The sequence below is a fragment of the Castor canadensis genome, chromosome 16, assembly GCF_047511655.1.
Source record: "Castor canadensis chromosome 16, mCasCan1.hap1v2, whole genome shotgun sequence".
Classification (NCBI taxonomy): Eukaryota; Metazoa; Chordata; class Mammalia; order Rodentia; family Castoridae; genus Castor; species Castor canadensis.
This window is the reverse complement of record NC_133401.1, coordinates 26,348,299-26,370,772: the sequence shown is the minus strand read 5'-3', so window position 1 is coordinate 26,370,772 and position 22,474 is coordinate 26,348,299. Positions and strand designations below refer to the sequence as shown.

At 44.0% G+C, this 22,474-nt stretch overlaps 1 pseudogene; it reads left to right on the top strand.

Annotated features, from left to right (window-relative positions):
* The first annotated feature begins 967 nt into the window (after nucleotides 1–967).
* Nucleotides 968–22,474, top strand: part of LOC141410447 (leukocyte immunoglobulin-like receptor subfamily A member 5) — a 63,961-nt pseudogene continuing 42,454 nt past the window's right edge.

The following is a 22,474-nucleotide window of genomic DNA, read 5'->3' as shown; positions in this document are numbered from 1 at the left end:
GGTTGATGTACGCTCTATACAAGAATGAATATAGAAATTTTATGCCAGCTGAAACTACCACAAGAACATGACTAAGGTAGAAACAAGAAAAATAGAGGAGATAAACAAAATTGGGCTATAAAATTTTTATGCACAAGAAAACTCCCTGTGTAGCTATCTAATATAAGTAAAAATATCATTTCTTTTCTTCTTTTGTTCTTATACAGTATTGAAGAACAGGAGAAAAACAGAATCTGCATGGAGGAGTTTGTACCAGTGGAATGGAGGGGGATGTAGGAAAATTGTGAAGGAGGGTGAATATGGTGCAAATACTGTGTACACGTATGTGTAATTCGAAATATGGTATTTGTTGAAACTATTCCAGGAATGGGGGGAGGGGAGATGGAGGAGAATGGTGGAAGGGGAGAATTCAAGTGTGATGTATTTGTTATATTGTAAGAACTTTTGTAAATGCCACAATGTACCCCCACCCAGCACAACAATACAAACAATGCTTGTGAGAAGGGCAGGCCATAATGGCAGATTGGATGTGCCCCCCATTGTGATCCCATGAATGAGAAAAGACAGGTAACAAAGGACAGAGTATTATCTCAACAGAGACAGAGAGGAACATCATTGAGAATCATGAAGGAGACAAGACAGCTGAAAGACAGGGAGAAACAGAAAAGCAGAAGAGAAAGGCAAACAGCTTCAAGAAGCATCCTCAGATCTCCAGGGAAGGGAAGAAGCTAAAGATGCAACCACAAAGGAATCCAGATGGCTTTAGGCCAACTGGCCACTCTAGAGGTGGGGTAAGCCCACATTCCCTGCAGTGCTTAAACACCGTGTGGGATTTGGTGAGACTGTGACTGCTTCAGTGCAGAAGGCTAGGCTTAGAGAGAGGAAAAGCACATTTTGTCAATCCCCTCATGTTGCAGAGCTATAGCTTGATACCATCTTGAGAATAGCCAACTGAGACTAAGATGGGATGTGGGAACTTGAAAACAAGAACAAGCAATGCTCAAACACCAGTGAAATTCCAAGCATCATTGGTGAATACTTTGAAAACCAGTATTCCAATAAACTGAAAAACTGGAAGAAACAGGTAAATTTCTGTGTGCATATGATTTATGAAAATGGAAGCAAGAGTATTTAAATCTCATGCAAACAAAACTCAGCAACACATTTAAAGATCACAAGTGATTTCTTTCTCTTATTTCCTGGGCAATTGAAGTCCTGTTCAGATAAGAATTAGGCTGCTATCTTCCAGAATTTTCCCTAGTTTTTCCTATAGTGTCTCAAACTTAGAGGGCTTACGTTAAAATCTTTGATCATTTGAGGTTGATTTTTTTTACAGGATGAGAGACAGAGGCCTAGTTTCAGTCTTCTCCATATAGATAACAAGTTTTCCTAGTACCATTTGTTGGAGGTGGGAGAGGCTATTGTATCTCCAGTGTGTGTTTTTGGTTCCTTTGTCACAGGTCAGATGGCTGTAGCTGTGTGAGTTATTTCTGGATCTTCTATTCTATTCCTTTGGTATTAGTGTCTGTTTTTGTGCCAGTACCATGGTGCTTTTGTTATGATGGCTCTGAAGTATAATTTGAGTTTCTGTTCATCAAAGTCCACAATTAGAAGAATCAAGAGACAACCCACAGAATGAGAGAAAATCTTTGCCAGCTACTCAATGGATAAAAATAATAAATATACCAAGGAAATCCACTACAAATGCATGTGGCATTAGCAAGTGGGAGAATAGGAGCTCTCTATCACTTCCCCCAGCAATCACTGGTTTTGACAGGATTGATTTTGCTCAAAGATGATATCACATTTGAGAAAGTCCAGTGAAGAATTAATTCACAACTTGAGCAAAACTGTCCAAGAGTGGACACACCAAGGAGTGTAAGAAGAATGGTTCCACATCACCTTCCTCATCCTCTCCATGGGGAGAAGCTGAGTGCCAACAGAAACATCTTACTCATGATTCCTCCTGAAGAGGAGAGAGATGAGAAGTGAGTGAAGGATCCCTCACTGTGTGAAGACCAGAGTCTTCTTGGCTGAGTGGTAGGAGAGGTTGGGCACAAATAAGAGAAGTAACAAGCAAAATAACTGCTCCTTTAGGCAACTATGGGAAGGCCACCTATAAGTTGTTTGGCAAACATTTCTTGCTGTCATCCCTCTGTTTGTTGACGGGCACTCAGATTCACCAAATGTTGGTCTCACCCCCACTTGGCTTCCCAAGGACGGACAGCAAGAACAAGCGTCTCAGACAATCAGCTCACTGCAGGGTTGACCTTGTCAGGATCTAGCCCTAGCAAAACCTGTTGGGACATTCTCAACATCTGTGTTACCTATGTGTGATGAACAGAAGGCATGTTGTTAATAGTCATAATTGTAGGAACCCCATTTCCAGACAGAACAAGGTGTGGCAGCCTCACAAACTCACATGGGATTCCTGGTGAAAGTATTTCCCTCCCAAAGCCAGTCAGCTGATACTCCCCACCCTTTCCATTCCTATCCCTACATGAGGCTGACAGGTGAAAAGAGGGAAGAGATTAAAGAGAGAATCCAGGCCAACCTCTGAGCTGAAGTGGGAGGAAGAGCAAACAACAGTCCCACAACCTCCTCTGCCTACTTTTCAAGCAGCAAGTACAGTGTGTATCCTCTCACCCATGTGAACACTGTTGACTCACAAAGTACCATCAGCATATATGAGTCACAGTCTTCCTCAAGGTCCTTGCTGACTTCAGGTTACACTTTTCCATTTTGAATGTCCAAAGAGGGACTGGGTGGGAGGAAGGAAGGAGCTCAGGCATCTAACAGCACTGAGGTCATAGGTGATGAAGGGTGGTCAATGTGGGAGGAACTGCCCAGATGGAGCAGAAAATACCAGATTCACCTTGGCTTATCCCCATGGGGCTGGTTTATATGGGTCACTAAAAAAACATCCCATGTAATCAGTGCCCACTTTGTAGAGTGAAGGGAATGTCTCATTTATAGCACAGGCTACCTGGGGGCTCAGAGGAAGTCATTGCTTGGAAGTTAAGTTTACTCCTCCACTCTTGGAATGGAGACTTGGCAAAATTTATCTAAAACTGGGGCCCACCTATCAATGTAAAATTCATTTTCGTGTTTGAAAAAGTTGGTCAGTAACTTTGGTCATAGGGTCTTCCATAGAAAATAAGGGTCAGAAATCACTGGTCCTTGGGCTTCATTCAGTCTTCCCTGGACATATTTTGTCTCCACCAATAAGTGTGGTTACAGAGAGAGGAAAGAGCAAAGGTAAAGTGTAAGCACTTGACTCTATCCCTGTTTAGGGCACCATGACAAGGAGGGTGTGAATATTCACCTCTGAGTTTCAATTTGGCTTTACCACTCTCTTCAGCAGTCACTGCCACTTCCCTCGAATCAATTATAACTCAACTCAGAATCAGATTTTAGGGATGTGAAAAGGAAAATGGAAGAGAAAATATACTTGTGGGTTTTTTTTTTTTACAGGGGGATTTTGTCAAACCTGCTCAAGGAAGAAAGATAAACAAGAGACAATCTTTTCCAAACAGTTTTGGAAACAAGAGGCCTTGGTTTGGTACAGTTTTCACACTAGCACACTCACACACCTTGAGGACTGGCCACTGGTTTAATCTGCGCTCAAAGTCAACTCTCATTGCAGATATTGTGGGGGCTAATCTCAAATTCTCCCTTTAGAGGAAATTATCCCAGGTATGGATTTACCTACTCCCAGGTCTGTCTTTCCAAGATCATTACCTGGACCTCAGAGGTGACTGTGGATTACAGAAAAGAAAAACATCCTTTCAACAACTTAATTAAGTCAGAATAGGTGAGTTAGAGATGAAGAAACTTGGGATGGAACACATTTGTATGTGGAAACTATGCTAGGAAACTCTCTGTATAGCTATCCTTATCTCAACTAGCATAAACCCTTTGCTTTCTTATTATTGCCTATGTTTTCTCTTAAACAAAATTAAAGATAAGGGCAGAACAGATCCTGCCTGGAAACGAGGAAGGTGGAAGTGAGAGGGAGGAAGTGGGGTTTGGGGGAGAAATGGCTGAAACAATGTATGCACATGTGAATAAACAAAAAATAAAACTTTTATTAGCATGTAATTGTTGCACAGGGTGATACACGGTGATAGATGCATATGTGCTTACAATATCTTAGTTAGATTTACCCCCTCCAACATTATCCTTCTTCTCCCCTCCATCCTTCTTAGAACAGTTTCAACAGTTTTCATTCTTCTATTTTCATATATGGATACAAAACATATCCACCACATTCATCCTCATTCACCTTTTCCTTATGCTCCCTTGTGCTGCCACTGTGCCCACTTCTAGAAAAGACCTATTTTCCTACCTGCCCTTGATCTTTTAAGTGTATATTGATAGTCCAAGGAGGGTACACGTAGGTATTGCAAGCCTGTATATATCATGCTTTAATCAAATTAAACTCCTCCCTGTTACTTACTTATTCTCCATTACCATGTTCCCTAATATTCAAAAGCTTACCATGCAGTACATTATACTATTCTCATATGAGGCTGAAAAATCCAACAAGGGTCCCAGAGAGAGAGCCGTGCTACAGCAGAGAAGAGGTTTCATAACATGATGTTATGTCATGAGGATAAAACATAGGGATGTGGAGACCAGAGGAAATGCTCCATCTATTCAGGCTTCAGGCATCCTACTTCTTTTCTTTGGTTCTCAGGAGCAGCTGAGACCACCCACCCATCACACACTATGTCAATTCTTCGTTCTGAGGCTGAACATAGAGAGCCAGTCTTCTCCAGGGGAGGCAGGAAATTGTGAGGACATCAAGGATTCTGAGGTGGTTTTTGCCTGGCATCTGTGTCCTCCTTGTTCACAACTCACAGCCTCACAAACCCAAGAGAATCCATCCTTATGGATGGAGGTGACTTGGTTCTGGTGGTCCTTGAAGTGACCTAAGATATAACGAATGAAAAGGAGACAAGGAACAGTGCACCATGCAGGTGATGGATCTTTGGAAAGAAATCTGAGGATCCCAGGAGGCACTGGAAGAATGTCTGGGGTAAAAATTGGGAAGTGTGTTCTGAGAATGTCCATGTAGCACACATGGTTTGGGTGCAGCAATGGATGGTGTTGGTGAGTGGAGCTATTTCCTTGATAAATGTGCCTTCCTTCACCTAGTCAAAGAACTTTGCTGACTGGCCTTCCTCGCCTCTCACCTCCATGATGAGAGATCAAATTCCACATGCCAGTGTGGTGTCCTCATCTTTGTGAACCTCACGTTTATTCCACATCCATCTAATATTTCCTTTAAATTTAATCACCCCATTTCCTCTCATGAACTAATGAGACCCAATCTTTTCAACCGAGAAGATGAAACTAGGTCATATGACAGAAAAAATGTAGCAATATCTAATTCATCATAAGTCCAAAATGATGTTCTAATACTCTCTCTGGAACCCCAAACCATTCAGTTTTCATTAGAGGCCCTTTGTGAGGTGTCTCCTGAAATATAATGACTGGAAATCAATATATTTTTGTTTGCTTAAAGTCATTCTGAAATAAAGACAAAACCCTGATTCATGTGTTTGTTGATTACATTTCCTTTATGGGGCACTTCAAAATGCCAGTTAACGGCACTTGTGCAGAACTTTGAAGAGTGCACAGAGGAGATTCTTCTGTGGTTCCTCCCTGTCCTACCTCTCCCTGTCCACATGCACCTGTACACTCTGGTAATTTCAAGGCATCGTCAGTGTCTCTATAGCTTACCCAACTCTATGTGGCAGGGAACATCTCATGGTCATAGGTCCTAAGGTCTCAGGAAAAACCTGCAGATCCTGGAACAATGACAGTCACGATCATGGGATGTTGGCACCAGGGGAAGCACTGGGAATGGGACAACACATGGACCCACCAAGCCCATAAACTCCAGGGTCTTCCTAACTTTATGGTCAGTACACGGCCCCAAGAGACCCACAGATGTTGGGGTAGAAGAGGGTCACTGAGGGAAGGGAGAGCAGAATTCATCCTGCCTATGTCAGAAATAGAAACACAGAGTCATCCAACTTCATCCATCTCTGACTGCTTCCAGGATCCCAGATGCTGAGGTTTGAAGCCATGAGAGGAGGGATGGGAGTACCCAAAAGTGAAACAGGGAACAAAGGGTGGTGTGTGCTGGGCAGCGACAGCCACAGCCTCTCTGGAGTCTCAACGCCTTCCTTCGATCCAGGTCATTGAATTGTATCCTTGGAACACATGAGGCAGTGACAAGTCGGAGGTCCCATTGTCTGTCACTCATCATCATTTGGCTTTAGGACCTGGCTTGAGCCTGTGGATGGCTGGGTCACATGCAGTGTGCAGAGTACAGCACACCCTGGTGGAGAATGGAGGATGGTGTCCCCACTTCCCACATGTTCTGTCTGAGGCAGGGGCAAGGAGGTGGATTCCCTTTTGTCCCTGTCCCTCTTCTCAGGACACAGGAGTCCTGTTTGAGCACTGTCGTGTTTTCCAGGTTAAAATGCAACCCAGCTTCTCCTGTGTCCCTCATGAGAGTCCTTGATTCCTTGAGCAAAGTCTAGAGAATGAGGTGCTGTCTCTGTACTCATGGCCACTGGGATTGTGTTCTTTATGGGCCCCTTAATTTTCAGGGGTGATGCAAAGAGTGAATTCACCCAGATGTTTCCAACCCTGATGTGACATTACAGAGTTCTATCACCTTTTATGGTATGATGATGTCTTATGGTTAAAACCCTAGTTCCTCATAAGTTACTGTATTCACTTTTGCTCCAACCCGTGTTTGTGTTGTCAACTTGATATAAGCTCTTGTTTATTTTCATTTATTTATATTTGTCTTAGGGTCTTATTTTTCATATTTTACCATTGTACTATGTACTTTGGAATACATAGACTTTTTCCAAGTTATGGCTATACACAGTGGCACATCAGAGACCATATACATCACCCTCCACACACACATATTGCAGGTAACTGTCTTTATTGGTTTCTGGACTTTAGAGAGAAAATGCTATGTAAAAAATAAGTTCTGAAAGTGAGTGATTTTTGTGCATGTCATTTAGTGATGTATAATGAAAATTCTCAAAATATATGATGATTATTTGGGGGCAAAAGAGAAGATAAAGTCACATGTAGGTACCCAGAGGTCACGGACATCACCATTATTGTCTCATTTATCTGCCAAGAGCATGGTGTTCGAACACACCAGCAGCCCAAAAATGAGAAACAGGTTCATATACAATGTCTTTCCATTTCCTGTGGGGCTGCTGATGTCACAACCATGTTACCGACACTATCTGCCCTCTGAGTGGTCACACTTGACCTATCTCTCTGTTTGTCGTACTCTACACCTTAGTCTTATGAATTGTGCATCCTTGCTCAGTAGGAGAACACACCATGAACCCCAAACTAATGTTTCTGCTCTGCCTGGTTGAGATGTGAATGAGGAAGGGGGGCCCCTAGTTTGGAAAGGATGCCATCCCAAAGACAGTTCTTGGACATCAAGAAACCCCAGGGTTTCAGGAGACTCTAGGGAGGAATGGATCTGCTCAGGCTTCAGATACAAAGGTTTCAAAAGGTACTATCATCCAGGGCTGAGCTTTGACTACAGGAGCCAGGTGCTTGCAGGTGAGTTTGTGTCCAACTGTCACAGTTCCCTCCCATTCACTGGTGACAAGAGGACACCCTGGACATTGAGGATGAAGAACCACATGTGTGGCTGATGCTGGGTGTCCTGGGTTGAGAGCTGGAATTGGGGGGATTTCCTGAGATCCAGTCTCTGATTTCCTTGCAGATACCCTCCCCAAACCTACCCTCTGGGTGAAGCCAGATGCTTTGAACACCTGGGGTATGCCTGCAACCACAGGGTATTCCTGTGAGGGGAACCTCGAGGCCCAGTAGTACCATCTTAATAAACAGGTGAGCTCAGCATCCTGAGACACACAGTGCCCACTGCAGTACAGTAAGAAGGCCAAGTTCTCCATCACACACATGACAGACCAATATGAAGGACGATATCACTGCAACTATCACAGCCCTGCTGGCTGGTCAAGGACAGCAAACCCCTGGAGCTGATAATAACAGGTGAGAGGACACACAGGGGTTCCAACATCTGGCTCTGCCTCAGGAAGAGGGTCTACTATGAGGGTTGTCCCTGCTCACAGCCCAGACCTGGGTCAATATGGGAGATGTGAGCCAATTTGACACGTTGCCCCCTTCTCTCCTAGGAGCCTACAGCAAACCCAGTCTCTCAGCCCTGCCCAGCCTTGTGGTGACCTCGGGAGAGAGAGTTACCCTCCAGTGTGGCTCATTGCTGGGATTTGCCAGGTTCATTCTGACTAAGGAAGGACCCAAGGTCTCCTGGACACAGGATTCTCAGAGACATCTCAGTGGGCAATTACAGGCCATGTTCCCTGTGGGCCCTGGACAGGTGGATGGTCAAATGCTTTGGCCATTACAGGAACTAACCTCAATTGTGGTCCACACCCAGAGATCCCCTGGAGCTCGTGGTCTTAAGTAAGGCAGGTTAATTTTGAGACAATTACTTTTGAATCCTTAACACGTTGTTATGAGCCCTATACCCAGTAGTATGGAAGCTGTGTCACCCTGAGTCAAAGACCCAGACTTGGGAGACAGTGTGGCAGGATCTACTGTTTAGCCCCTGACCTGTCTTCATTCCAGGGATGTCCAGAAAGCAATCCCTCATGAATAAACCCTTCCCTATCTTCACCCCTGAAGAGACCTGACCCTCCAAAATCACTCTGCTTCAGACTGTGACAGATTTTCTGTCCAAGGAGGAGTAGGGCATGATTTCTCCAAGCATCATGGCCAGCAGCCCTAGGCAGGGCTCTCTCAGGCTTACTTCCCCCTGGACCCTGTATAGTGACCCATATAGATGTTATGGAACACACAGCCTGTCACTCTGGATATCTTCTTCACATATTAACAGTCCAGCAGGTTCATTCAGAGACCTGTCTCTGCACAGGTGTACTGGCAGAACCAGAGGTTATGGCAAGGATGAGGTCTGTGGGCATCAGGAAGGAGACATACAAACTGGGTAGAGGTGGGGAGAGAAGAGTCATAGAAAAGAGAAACAGAAAGATGTACATCCTCAGAGACATGCTCTGTGGATCTCAGCTGAGGGTAAGTTGGTGCAGCCCCTCACACCCCATCTTCTCTCTAGGGCAGACCCTCCTTCTCAGTGCAAAATGTCTTCATAGTGTCCCTAAGAGAGAATGTGACCCTACTGCCAAATGGACACTTTCCTTCTGCCCACATCCCCAAATCCTGAGCTCAGGAGCACCAGGCAGAATTCTCCATGACTGCTGTGATCTTAGAGAACACTACAGGTATTAAAGTTCCCATAACACAACATCTAACCTGTGGTCAAATCACAGTGACCCTCTGAAGCTTCTATTCTCAGGTAAGACCCCTCAGCCCTGCCCCTATCGTAGCTCTGAACTTGATTGGGAGTGAGGCAGAGAGGAACAGAACAGCAGGGTCTTCCCAGGCATGTGACCCTGTCTCCTTCATTGGAACCTAAAGTGCCATTGGGCAGTGGGAGTTCTTTGAACTAGCCACAAGGCAGATGTAGCAGAAGGAGCATAAATGGGGTCCTCAAGGGGGAGGTCTCTGTTCAGAGAATGTTCTGAGTCCACAGACTGCCTGGAAACATATCAGAACACCAAAGACCTCCTTCCTGTGCCAGCTCTGCTTGTGTCCAGGGGGCTGTGGGTCAAACTGAGAAGTGTGTTGGGTCCCATGTGCTAAAGGGACTCAGAGGCTGGAGTGCACGAGGGTGAAGCCGAGATTGATGGAAACATCGAGGTCTAGCCTGAGGGAAAAGTAGCCAGGCTGAGGTGAGGAGCATGGCGTCCAGCACCTTACCGCCTATCCACCCCCATAAGCAGTGAGGATCAGTCCCTCACTCCTATGTAATCAGGACTCCAGACAGGTAAGCAATGGCCTCTGTTGGGAATTGGGGTGCAGGAGGTCATAGGCTGGGCTATGGGATTGGTGCAGCCTCCTCTGGTGTCACTGACTTGGACAAGCCCCTCCCTCACATGGACCTCAGTTTCTCCAGGTGTAAAGAGAAGCCTGACCCTGACCTTTAAGCTCCTTGAAGTGCTAAACTTGACTGTGACCTCCAGGAGAGAAGGACTTCCAGGGCAGCCTCTAGGACACTATTATGCAGTGGACTTGTCCCCTGTGCCACAGTGACAGTGACACTGTGCAAGGGAGGGGTACAAACATGATCCTGCACCCAGGACAATTTGATTCTTCCTTTCCAGTTCAGATGCTCTGAATTTGGGTTTCATCATTATTTTTAATTCTTTCATTTTTGCTGCTAAGGATTGAACAAGAAACTTGTGCCTTCCAGGCATGTGCTATCCTGCTGAGTTTAACTCCCAGCTACTGGTGGTTGAGACAGTCTCACTATGTTCCCTCGATGGCCTTGAACTTGCAATGGCCCAGCCTCTGCCTCCTGAATGCTAGGAATACAGGTGTGCACCACCATATCTAGTGCCATTACGATCTTCATTAAAAGTGGTGAGAGTGGACAGCTTTGTCTCCTTCCAAATTTCAAATCATTCATATTTTCTGATGAGAGCAGCCATAGCACACAGCTCTGTATTGAGTTCCCAGCATCTGTCCTAGTGGATGAGTGGGAAAAGGAGGGACAACTGGATGGGCTAGCATAATGAGATTTCCAAACCTAAGTTGTAAACAGGGAAGATGTTGAGGCTGATGGGGGGAGGAGGAACAGTTGGGCAAGTTGAGGACAAGACACATGGACACTTCCTTGGGAGCACTTATTTTTCATTTATGAGGACACGGCCAATTACCCACACCTGCCTGGTCCTGGAGTCCTCGCAGAACATGTCAAGAGTCTGCTCAGCCTATGGTGGGTCTGATTGTGAGTGAGGCTGGAGACCACACCAGACTTCCTCCATTAGAGACATGTATCCCAGGTGTGGGTACGGCTGGCATGGCCCCTCTTGAACTCACCTGGGGACCTGCACACTATGTCCACACTTGAGACTAAGGAGGGGACATTAACCTGCTCAATAGAGTGACTGGGGATCTCTACACAGCTTGTCGGTATGTAATTCAATGTACTCCTACTTCGCATTTTCTGCTTGTACTTCTTCGATTTTTGCAAACTTTCAAAACAATTTTTTCATGTGAAAATGTACACCAAGATATATGGTTGTGTAGTTTAAAAGGAAGTGATTCTATTTACAGAGGTTTAGGACACATCATACATTAACCATGAGAAATAGCTTCCTCTTAATATCAAGTCTTCTTATTCTAGTTATAATTGAGGATTATTTTGGACTTTAAAAGTATTTTTCACCAGGGCATGTGGCTCACACCTGTATTCCTAGCTACACCAGAGGCTGAGATTGGAAGAATCACAGTTTGAGCCCAACACACTCAAACAGTTTGTGAGACTCCAATCTCCAAAATAAACAGGGCAAAATGGACTGGAGGTGTGGCTGAAGCAGTAGAGTGCTTGCTTTGCAAGTGTAAAGTACTGTGTTCAACCTCAGTTCCCTACAAAACAAAATAATAATTTACACTTTTATTCATAAAATTTATGTTCAGAGGAAATTTTCTGAACTGTAAGGCTATTCTAATCATTTGTAAGTCAAGTCTTTTATTAATGTACACTTTGTAAATTATGATTAAGTATACATGAAAAAGCTATGGGTTTGTGACTATGAATTTTCTTTCATATTGACTTTGGATTCTCTCCCTCTAATTGTAATAAATGTCCTTTTATTTACTGATAAAATTTATATCAACCACAGTAAGATGGAATTTTACTTCTTAATTTCTAAAGTACAGATTTATTATTCTTGCCTTTAATTTGTATATATAAGTACATATATATACCCTATAAAGTATGTATCTGCATATTGCATATATGTGCACATAATTACACACATCATATATTAGTTTACATTCCTTTAATAGTTTCAAATTCCCATCCATATTAATGTTGCTCAACTGGTATGTTTTTACATGTTTGTTATTGGTGGCTACATAGATTTATACGTGTAAAATTATAAATATGGCTTTTTTCTTTTTAATACATTTATTATCAATAATAGTTGTACAGGGGAATACATTGTGATATTATGTATGTACGTATAATGTATCTTAGATTTACCACCTCCATTATTCTTCCTATTCCTTCCCAGAGGAATTTCAAGTTTTCTTTCTTCTATTTTCATATGTGCATACAAAAACATCCACCCTCCTTCACCCTTTCCTAATGCCCACCCCCTCCCACTAGTACCCATCCCTGGAAATCACCTATTTCCCCGCCTTTCATTTATTTTTAAGTGTATACTGATTGTCAGAGAGGGTTTCAACTTTTACTTCAGGCCTGTATATATTGAGCTTTATTCAACTTATGCCCCCCTTACTTCCTCTTTCTCTATCACCCTCCTCCCCTAATATTCAACAATTTATAATAAGTAAAATATATTCATATGCACATGGGTTGTTTCAATATTTTTCATTCTCTAACATTTTCATTCCATTTCCCAACTCCCATAGTCCCCCCCCACAGATTTACTAACACAATTTTCTTCTCTAAATATAGAGAGATAAATTGATAGAGACAGAGAGAGGCATGATCATATACTTATTTAATTACATTTATCTTATAATTGTAACTTCTGCACATGAGGGAAAACATGTGTCCTATGACTTTTTGAGTGAGACTTACTTCGCTTAGCATGATGTTCTCCAGTTCCATTCATTTACTTACAAACAACATGATTTCATTAATCTCTATGATTGAATAAAACTCCATTGTATATATGTAATGCATTTTCTTAACCCATTTATCACTTGTGGAGCATCTGGGCTGTTTCCAAAGCTTGGTAACTGTGAACACTATTGCTATAATCATGGGTGTGCAACTGGCTCTATCATATCCTGAGCACATTCCTTGGAAGTACTCTGAGGAGTTGTATCACCAGATCCTATGGTAGTTCTATCTTTATTTTTGAGGGACCTCAATAAGCAATATTGTTTTTTTGAATAATTGACATCACCACTCTTTAGAATGTGTGTGTGCATAGATTTTGTGGGTTGGGGGGAGGAGTGAGTGCATTACATTTCAAGTGTTTCTTGCTATATGGTGTTTAGTAAGAAGACTAGTGCATTATTAAATTAAGAGGAACTGGCTGGGATGGGGTTCACAGGAGGCAGCCCCAGACTGCTACCCCTTTGTGCTTCTGATAGTCAGGGTCCCTGAGCCCCAGCCCTTCATCCCTGGACCTTGGAATGTTGGTAGTGAGTCAGTGGAAGCTCATCCCTATGCGAATTAGCTTACAAGGTCCTGTGTTTGACTCAGTCTGATGTTCAAGGACAACATGTGCCTCCCTGGGTGTGAGACATCAACCCACTGATTAAGAACCTTGAAAGGCAGCTGGCTCAGGTGGTCCACAAACAGGAGAAGTCTTTGGAACAGGTCCAGGCTGCACAAAGCCTGGTCCACAGGATGCAGTAGAGGCCATGATGTGGAGCATCTGTGTCAGGAGGATGTGAAGATTCATACCACAGACCTTTAGGTTTTACAGCCACACTGTGACATTTCTACAGAGATCCAGTCTTCTTTGTGGAAATGACATCTATATTTCTACGGAGCTTCACCTGAGAGTGCATGCCTAGACATATGCCTCTGAGTCACCATGCCACCAGAGGATGAAAACGTTTTGACTGACACCCAACCTTAAATTGCATTCATTTTCTGCCCATGCTCAGACAAGTGGCTCATATGAGATTTGACTGAAGAAATTCCCAAAGATGTGTGGTGTGAAAAAGAGCAAATCCAACCTCTGGGATGAGCCAAGCTCTGGGATGACCTGGAAAGACCTGTGACCCATGGTAGCCAGGGAACCTTATGCCCAAAAGCAAAATTAGGATAAAGAAGGAACCTCAACACCATGGACAAAGAGACCTGATTGCTGTCAATCACAATGATATTCACATGCTCATCCTAGAACCTACATTGTGTTAACTTACTCGGCAGAAAGGTGTTTTCCAAATGTGCTGGCTAAGAATCTTGGAAGTAGAGATTACCATGGGTCTCAACATAATAGCAAGGTCCTTGTAAGTCAAAGAGGGAGGAAGGGATTCATAATCAGAGAACCAGGTGAGAAGGTGGAGCTGAGGTGGAAACAGCATGTTCACTTTGTGAGATGGGAGGGATGAGGAGGCACAGGTTGCACAGCCTGCAGGAACGTGAAGAGGTGAGTGAGCAGAGTCTGCCCTGAGCCTGCAAAGGACACAGCCCTGAGAGAAACTTGACTGGGCCCAGAAAGCATTTTGCAGTTAACACCTAGAGAACAGTCACATAATCAGTTATTCTAAGACACTATTTGTTACAGCAGACATAGAAAGCTAATATAAAGGATATCTGTTTTTTCCTTACTTATTTGCAATCTGCAGTTAACTGTTTCATTCTACTTCATTCAAGGATGTGCAATGCGAATACTCCACAAATATGTGATGATTCTTGGATGAGAAGGTTTTCAGATCAACATAGAGCTGCCAAGAGTCTGAGGAGATGCCATTCTTTTCTGAGAATGAACTCTTGTGTTCAACCCAGCCACAGTACTGGAAAATGAGAGCCAGGACCATGGGCAGGTCAGCTCAACTTATTGTGAAACTGCAGATGTGACAACCATATAGCTGAGAGGAACCAGGTTCTAGTGGTCAGACCCTAGGTGTCTATCTGTGCTGCTGGATGCTGAGGCCTCATCAGATGCACGGCTGTGGTCAGTTGAAGCAGACACCATGACCCGTTCTCTCACAGCCCTGCTCTGCTGTGATGTGGGTGAAGGGGTAGCCTAGTCTGGAAGGAGCCCACCCCATTGCCAGACCCTGGGCCATCATTATACCCAAGGTTCTCAGGAGGATCTGGGGAGCAGAAGATATGCTCAAGCTTCAGGGTCAAAGGTCTCACAGGAACACTCTTCCAGGGCTGATTCTGGGCTCCAGAACCCGAGTTCAGGCAGATGAGTAGACTGTCCCAAATCTCTCCTCCTCAGTTTGGAAAGTTACAATGGATAAAAATAGGGTGAAACTGGAAGTTTCTGATGACCCTGGGTGTAAGACTGGGATCTGAGTGAGAGATGGCCTGTGACCCAGCCTCTGGTTTTTTAGCAGTGGCTCTCTCCAAATCTGCTGTCTGGGCTGAGCCAGATTCTGTAACCATCTGGTGTCAGGGAACCCTGAGGCCCAGAAATACCATTTTATTAAACCAGGAATCTTTGAACATGGGCACACAGACCTAACTGGAGCCTGGCAGCAAAGCTCATCCATGACTGAGCAACATGTATGATGATATCTGAGTTACTATTACAATCCTGCTGGAAGGTCAGAGCTAAGTGACCTCCTGGAGCTCCAGGTCTCACATGAGGAAGTCCCATCTTTTCCTAATTACTACTTGAGGCCTAAAAAAGATTGCCATTAATTATGTTGCCATGGGGCCTTAGCAACCTTGAAACAGAGATCCAGAGTGTGAGAGACAGTGAGACCTGCAGGACAGGAGGAGTGGGGAAAATGTTTTTTAGGATATGGCACCCAGTCCCTGGTTTTCTTGTCTCTGAGGCTGTCCAGAAAGCCATCCTTGAGGACCCAGCAGAGCCATGTCCTGGCACCTTGAGAGGAACAGACTCTCCAGTGTCACTTGGAGAGATTTTTTTCTGTGCAAAGATGATTGGTTTTGACCTCCCCCAGCTACCTGGCAGGCAGTCCCTGGTTGAGCTTTCTCAGGGAAATTTCCACCTGGGCCCTGTGACCAGATGCTTGGGGTAGGTACAAATGATATGTATGGTATGCACAGCCTCTTCTCTGAGTGGTCATCCTCCAGTGAACCCTGGACATCCTGGTTTTAGGTAAGAAAAACAGCAGCACCTGTCAGGGACCAAAGTATGCAGAAGTCAAGCAGGTGAGCCACACAAGGTAATTGGCAAGATGAAGGGTAGCAGTGTCATGGAGGAGAGGGACACAGAGACGGGGTACACACAAAGTCAGAGAAGACAGATACAGACAGAGAGACTTAAGTCCTTAGGCACAGGCCCTGGTAAAACAGTTCAGAACCAGTGGGGTAGCCCTTCACCCTCTTTCTTCTCTCTAGGACATCTCTGTGACAAACCTTCAATCTCAGCATAGCTAAGTTCCACAATGTCCTCGGGAAAATATGACCCTGATGGGTCAGTCCTGGAGCTATATGGGCACTTTCTTTCTGTCCAAGGAGGGAGCAGCTGTTTGTTTGCTGCTGAGCAGCACCAGGCAGAATTCTCCATGACTCTTGTGTACTCAGTCTTAGGTGAGCCTATTTGTGGTATAGTTCTCAGAGCTCATCCCCCTACCTGTCATCACAGCCAAGTGACTCCCTCAGTGCTTATGGTCTCAGGTGAGGAGCCACTGATCCTGTCCACTCTGAGCTCAAAAGGTTACATAAGGCCCTGTCTGCAGAATGGCTCTTGTCTAGAATGGGAGTTAGTGGATACAGGGAGGGTCAGCCACAAGAGAATTCATCCTTCAGAGAGGAGGAGACTGACATGGTTCTCCAATGTATGCACAACCCTGCTTCCATTACTGAAATCCAAGACTTGCAGATGAGAAAATGAGGGTTTTGTGGAGGCAACAGGACAGATGCATTATAGATTTACTTAATTGATATTTGCAAATAGTCAGCCATATAAATATCTGTTAACTGATATGTTTTTATACATTAATTCTTGGTCTCCTCTGCAGATTCATGCTTGTAAGAAACAGAAATACACATTTTGTAAATGACTGACAACACATAATACATAATGTACACATTTAGAGTATATATACATTTGTGTGTATCTTTGTGTCTGTGCGTGGTTCTCTGCAGGTGTTTCTAGTTACGTGAGGGTTGCTTAATGAAAGTTAAACAGATGATGAAGCTCAGGGGAATTGTCTGGGTGGATGCAGGGGACCAGCCCAGGACTGTCACCCCTTGTGTTCCTGACCTTTAGGATCCCCAAAAACCAAACATGACCCCTGGACTCTGGGCCCTCATTTGGTGTTTAAGTGGAAACTCCTGTCTGGCAGAATTACCTTCTGTGGTCCTATGTCCCAGACTGAACACAGAGCACATGAAGGCTCCATGATTTCTAAATTGGGAGACCATTTTTCTCACTCATCCTGGGCCCTTGGGACTCAGATAAACTTTGTTATAAAGTGATTCAGACACAAGGTCTATTCTCCCCGAATACAGTGAGGCTGAAGAATTCAATGAGGAAATGAGAGATACCTCTGATACAGCAGGAAAGAGTGATTCAGGATTCTCACAAAGTTATGTCATCAAAATAACATGTAGGAATATGAAGCCCAGGGGAAAGGCTCAGTCTCTAAAATACTTCACACAACCTGCTCCTCATTGGTTCTCAGCAGTTGCTGAGACCATAGCCCATCACAAAAATTCATTCCCCCAGATAAATGAGACGGGAAAATTGTTAGTTTTGGGCCTGGACACAAAAGGTCAAGCCCTGTTCAGGTTAAGATTGAACTATGGATGGACATACAGGGATCTCAGGGTAATTTTGGTCTTCCCTGACTTCTCTGTCTTCTTGCTCTACAATCCCCAGCCTCACAGTGTCAGAATTACAGAGTGGAGCATCTCATCCACATGGGCTTGACTGGTGTGGTCCTCATAGCCCTATGGATTCTGCTACTGAAGCTCTGAATAGACAGAGAAAATATGACATGCAGAAAGAAGGTGAAGAGAAGGGAGGACAGTGCTAAGTAATGGAGAATGGGGGATGAATCTGGCCATCCCTGGAGATTCTGGAAGAAAATATGGGCACAAGATGGAAAACTGTTTCTGAGAATGTGCATACCCATGGTTTGGGTGAAAAAGAAACACATATTTCCAGGTGTAGAGAGCTCTTTCCAATGACACTGTGGATCAATCCTATATCTTGCTGGGGACTTTTTTGACTGTCCCTCCTCTCCTCTCACCTGCATGATGGGAAGGTGAATCCCACAGGCCAGGTTTGAAGGGTCCATGACTTTGTGCACCTGTTACTTTGCTTTATTTTCAAGTAATATTTTGCTATTTTCACTATTAATTAATGTACTCCCATTGGATGTTATTGACACTAACATGTATCTTTGCTGAATTAACAGAAAAAATAGATTCCAGGATGAAAAAGAGCCTAAGTGTAAAATGTTCTAACACTTTGTGGACCCCCATATGCTCAGTCCTCCTGACATGCTGCTTGTATGGTTTCTCCAGAAACATAACAACTTGAGATCAGTACCCTGGTGCATGAAGGAACAGTTGAAGTCCTCTGTTTGTTGATGGCATGTACAGAATAAATTAAATTGTGTGTTAGGCCTGAATCATCTTCCTGTAATCGTGATTATTTCCTGAACATTTTTCTTTCCTTTTTGTCAGCTCATTCAAATTTTTAACATAAACAATCATGTCATCTGAACAGAAAGATGGTTCTATTTCTCCTTCTCACCTGTGCACCTCCATTTCCTTTGTTGCTCTTCCTGCATTAGCCAGGGCTTCCAGTGCAATGCTGAAAAGGAGTGGACAGGGGGACGCCCTCGCCTTCTTCTTTATTTACTGGGAAATTTTAGTTTTCAGGTTATTATATTTGAAGTAAACATCAGGGTTCTTTGTATATGAGTTTAATAGTTTGAGGAACTTGTCAATTCCTAATTTGCTAACGCTGTAGGAGGAATGCGTTTGGGATCATGACAAATGCCTTTTCTGCATCTACATAGAAATTCTGTTGTCATGTAATTTTTCTTCTTAACTCTGTGGCTGTGACTGATTACATTTCTTGGTTTTTCAACGTTAAACTGACATACATTCTTTGAGTAAATCCCACTCATGGAATATAATTCCTTCCACACATTATTGGATTTAATTTACAATATATTTATTCACGAATTTATTTAAAAATGTGTTTTCAGAAATGATCCACAGACAATTTTGCCATTATGTGATCATGGAGCATACATAAACAATGTCACATGGATCTAATATCACAAGGTTCTCTAATCTTGTGGGACCACCATCCCATATGAGATCTGCCATTGAGGAAAATGTCATTATGTAGAGTGTGAATGCATTTTTGAGTGTTTTTACATTTGTGAGAAATGTTGGTCTGTACTTTGCTGTCTGTAAGGTTTTGTCTGATTTTCATGTTAGGATAATGCCAAGTAGAATGAGTTAAGTTCAGGTTCAGTGACCTCACTTACTGGACCTGTGTGCAGGTGTTTGGGTGGGTTCTGGTCTCACCTTCTCCATCTAGTATTTGATGTGAACCTTGCAGGAGGAGAGTCTTCGTTGAAACTCACTGTCCTCCCCAACCCTGAACCCATACAAATCGACTGCTTGTTCCTGTCATGGCTCATCAGCACGGTTCATGCTCTGATCCCATGGAGAAAGGGTCATCTCATGGTCTTCTTCCTTGAGGTCAGCAGGACTCACAGATCATGGAGCGCTTAATTACCACCATGCGATATCAGCAACCAGGGATGTCTCAGGACCCAGCATCTCACATAGGTCCTACCCACTTGACCATAGGTCTTTCTCACTATACAACCAGCACATAGCCCCAGGTGAACTGCAGATACTGGAGTGCAGTACAGGTGACAAGGCAGGGGTGAGCAGAACTCATCCTTCCTGTCCCAGAGAAGGAAACAGATGGGTCATACTACCTTCATCCATCACTCTCACTTTTCCCAAGGTCTCAGATACTGATGTTTGAAGCTATGAAGGAAAGAGATAGAACCTAAAACTGAACTTGGACACAAAGGCTAGATGGGAAGAGCAGAGGCAACCCAGTCCCAATGAGAGTCCAGCTCCTCACCCTTTAGACAGATCATGGAATGCCAGGATGTGAGACCCAAAGGACAGCATCATGTGTGCCTGGTTCTCAAGGTGGGTGAATGGACATCATCAAGCACTAATCTCTCCTTGCATCCTCAAAAGGCAGAGGAGGTGTTTCCTGGTGCAGTTCAGGTGTGGGTCCCTTGCCTTCCACTTTCTAGCTCAGTTTGACCCAAGATAAGTGACAATGCCATACAAAAATGTTCCTCAACCTCCCATCCACACTATTGTTGTGTGAAAAATCCACCCACGATTACCTAACCTGGGAAGACTTAGAGATGAACACAACCATTGATGAAGGGAGAACTGGGACCTTGAACAGAAGCAGGTTGCTCTGACCTTCCCAAGTTGGACTCTCTTCATTCCATGGCATATTTGGAAAATGTTTCAAGTATGGAACATGTGCTTCACTACAGGTGGAAATCAATTACTGAAAAAGGAGAAGTTGTATATCTTATTTGGGACACTAAAAAGGCCAGTGAGTTGGGAAATAGCAGCTTTGCTTCCTGTGAAACTTTCAGTTGTTGAAATACAGACTAGGTGGTGAGTTCTCACCCTTGGCATCCTCTCATGCAGTGAGAACCCAATCTCTCCCCTCTCATCCCCTCTACATAGTGGGGCAGACTGGAAAATCATCATTGTGGTTCTGAAATGCACCATGCAGCACTTCCCTCATGATGGGAAGGACAATAAGCTTCCTTAGTGGCCACATGTCCTCTGTGGCGTTTTTGTACTCAAATGTGTATTGTTGACTTACCCATGGAAGGAAAGGACTGGGGCAGGCTTGAGACACCTCTTCTGATAGAACAGTGAGACAGTAGTCATTCCAGTGATGACCATGACCATGAAGGTCAGCATCCCATCAAGGACACCATGTTAGCATCAATGTGAGTCAATGCCCTGTGTAGCTATCCTTATCTCAACCAGAAAAAACCCTTGTTCCTTCCTGTTATTGCTTATACTCTCTCTACAACAAAATTAGAAGTAAGGGCAAAATAGTTTCTGCTGGGTATTGAGGGGGTGGGGGGGAGAGGAAGAGGGCGGAGTGGGTGGTAAGGGAAGGGGTGGGGGCAGGGGGGAGAAATGACCCAAGCCTTGTATGCATATATGAATAATAAAAGAAAAAGAAAAAAAAAAGAAAACATAAGACCAAGCAGGCTCCAGTGGGTGTGAGAGTCCAATGTTAAATCCAACTCCAGTTTCTTCTCCAAATGAGCTTCCATTATTAGGGAAAATCCACTTGTTCCTGGCTCTGGGTGCAGCTAAGTTTCTGGCAGAAACCTGTTTTCCACAAGTCTGTGCCTAAGGACTGAGGGTCTCCATTGTCCTATGTAGGTTTGTGTCAACTCAGCCGCTGCCTGCTGCTTGGCAGACTAAAAATCCATCCCGTGTGAAGGATGCCTCATGTCTGTCAGTGATGATGTATGACATGGGCCTCAAAGTTAGCAGCTACCAGAGGAACTGGTGGAAAGAATGAGTTCCTGAATGAGGGATAGAAATCTATCAAAATTCACATTCTTGCTGCCTTGGTACAAGTCCTAGGTGTCCAGGTTCCTGAGGCATGTTAAGATTCTCCAGAGAGCCTGGGAGCAAGGATGGTGAGGAGGGAGGTGGAGAGGGGCATGTGGGAGAGGTGGACCAGACAACATATACACTTATGAATAAATGTATAACAATAAAAACATTCTCCATATAAAGTGAAGAAGTGTTCAGTTGGACACTTGTATAACAAGTAAAAGTTCGATGCCTAGTGGGCCTCCTCTGGAGTTCAAGGACAGCATGTGCCTCTTTGGGTGCGTGAACTCAGTCCATTCTTTGAGAACCTTGAAAAGCAGCTGGCTCAGGTGGGATAACTAATAAGAGCAGTCTTTGCAACATATCCAAAATGAAGAAAAGCTGATTCACAGGACCCAGCCATGGTGTGAAGTGTCTGTGGCAGGAGAACATGAAGAGTCACAGCACTACCCTAATATTTTAGAGCCACTCTGCACCATTTGTACATAGAGCTAATCTTTGGGGAAATGACTTCTATTTTTTTATTGAGCTCCACCTGAGTGTGAAAATCTGGACATGTGTAACCAAGTCATCGTGGAACCAGAGGTTCCATCATGACCCAACCAACCTGAAATTGGTCTCATACACTGTACATTATCACAAAGTGGTTCATAGGGTATTTTGCTGAAGAAGTTCCCAAAGACATGTGGTGTGCAAAATAAGAACCCAACCTCTAGGCTGAGCCAGGCTTTTGATGAACAGGTGGAAACTTGTCATCACATGGTGTTGGGGTAACCTGAATGACTAGAAGTAATGTGTGGACAAAGCAGGAAGCCCAATGACGTAGGACAGAGAGATATCACTGGCCTCAAGCACAATGATATCCACATGTTCATCCCCAGAATCTGTTATTGTGTTATCTTGCTATAAGATTTACAAATGTGTTAGTTAAGAATCCTGATTACAGATTACCCACCAGGTCTCAAAGGAATAGCAAGCCCCATATATGTAAAGAGGAAGGCAGGGATTCATAATTAGAGGATGTGAGAAGGTGGAGCAGATGTGGGAACAGCG